Genomic DNA, 2,105 nt, shown 5'->3' on the forward strand with positions numbered 1-2,105 from the left:
AAGGATCACCTTCCTAGTGAAGTCCCACCTGGCCCCTATGTGAATAGCAAGCACCACCCCCACCTCCCCTTCAGCACCCCAGCCCTGTCTCCTGCTCTGTATTTCCATAGCAGTTATCACAGTCACCAGTCCATCTCAGCAGGGCAGAACCAGAGGCCTACACTGATGGTTTCACCACTGACTCCCTCCTAGTTCCTGTTCCAAAGCCCTGGGGAAAAGGTGCCCCAGGGCTCTCGCACAACCAGAATGCCCAGGACCAGGGGGTCCACCTACTGCACCCTGAACACCATCAAGAAAATGAGCCACACGAGGACTCCACCTGCCCATGAGACCTGAACCCAGACACCTTCCTCAGTTACAGGTGAGCACACACACTTCCTCTCCTTGCCTGAGGTGCTCACCTGAGAAAGCTGAACAGAGACCCATCCCAGGGTCCAAATCTCCCTCTGGCCAAGGTCCTGGGAAACAGACATCTCTCCTCCCTGCACCAACCACCTGGGATTAAAGTCCAGAATCCTCCAGTCATCAGGCAGAGTGGCAAACCTGTCCCTCTTTCCTGTGATGTCATCACAAACCAGGCTTTGCTGCACAGTTTTCAGGAAGGAGCCTGCAGCAAGGCAGCAGGCACACAGGTTCAGCCTCAGTTGCACACATCAGGTTCCACTTGGAACTAGACCTTCATGGAGACTGGTGACCTGTGTGGCCTCAGTTCCAAACAGAGGAGCTAAGATTTCAGTTCCACATGAAAAGTGACCTCTTGCACACAGCACAGGAATTTGGAGAGGATTTCTCAGGCATGTGGCTTTGGAAGAAGTGCTTCTGCCGGCTGAAGTCACAGACACCAGGCAGGGGACATCTGCTGTGCCTCCTCTGAGGAAGCAGGGGGCACACTGGGCGAGAATCAATAATGCTGTGTGTGGGCTTCTTCCCACCAACCACCTTGCTGAGCCGAGGGCTCGAGAACCAAACAGGGAGCAACTCTCTTATCACATATGCAGCAGGAGGGCTGGCCAGGGAGGAGAGCCCAGTCCCTGTCCCTGTAGCAAGCTGGCCTGCCCATCATGAGCGACGGTCCACCACCACGGCATCACAACCTCCCAGCTATCTGATCTGACTACCCTGCCAGGCTCAGACCTGCTCACACAGTGAGTCATAAGATCCAGCGACTTCTTTCCACTCCAGCTCAATGCTTCTCACAGAGGAGCAAACTCCAGCCTCACAAATGTGCTCACCATTAGCTCTGGAATTCCCTGGGTGGCGTCTACACTGGCCCACACAGGTGTCCCATCCAGACCACTCCACAAGTACCTTAGGATTTCAAGCCACTTTCAAACTGCCCTTAGAAAGGCAGGAACTAGCCCGATTAGGCACACCAGCCAAGTGACTCCATGTGCTGGAAACTCGGACAACATCCTCGCTGAACACCAAGGCTTCCAAGTCCAAGCTTCAAATCTTCACTCACTGGACACTGAGCACCATGTCAGCATCAACACTTCTCTTTCAATTCACTTATCTCCCATTCCTTAAAATCAGAAACCAATCTCCAGTCACCACTCCATTTTCCCTTCAGAGAAATAAGGCAAATGACAGAATAAAACACTACGTGTGCACAGCACACTTCTATCAAAATATAATTCCTTCATCTTTCTCATAGAGGCAGCCCTACATTACCCATACTAATGAGAGATACCACAAGTTCAATCATTATATATATATATGTCACCTTGTGTTTTTCCTTTTGATATTCATATCTCGAAGTCAATATCTATATTGCTTTAATAATAATAATAATAATAATAATAATAATAAATGTGGTCACATAAGGGTCTGGATCTCCATAGCCACACAACATGGCTCTGGTCCAGATAAGGATGAACACACAACCTCAGCCCACGAAGCGAAGCACTTTCCCTCAGGGATCCCAACACGCCTCATGGGATGATGAGTTCCTTTGCTACATGGAGTTGTCCGAGTACAAAGGGTGCAGGCACCCTCCAGGATTCCTTCCGTTTTCTTCATAAATTCCCCAACTCAAGTCGCAAGTGACTCACCGGGTTAAGCTTCCAGAGCCCAGGATGGGCCAGCAGGTAAGCAGCCCCCTCAGG

This window comes from Callorhinus ursinus, unplaced genomic scaffold (assembly GCF_003265705.2).
Source record: "Callorhinus ursinus isolate GAN/ISIS: 27379988/994484 unplaced genomic scaffold, GSC_fseal_2.0 scaffold1033, whole genome shotgun sequence".
In the NCBI taxonomy this organism is placed as follows: Eukaryota; Metazoa; Chordata; class Mammalia; order Carnivora; family Otariidae; genus Callorhinus; species Callorhinus ursinus.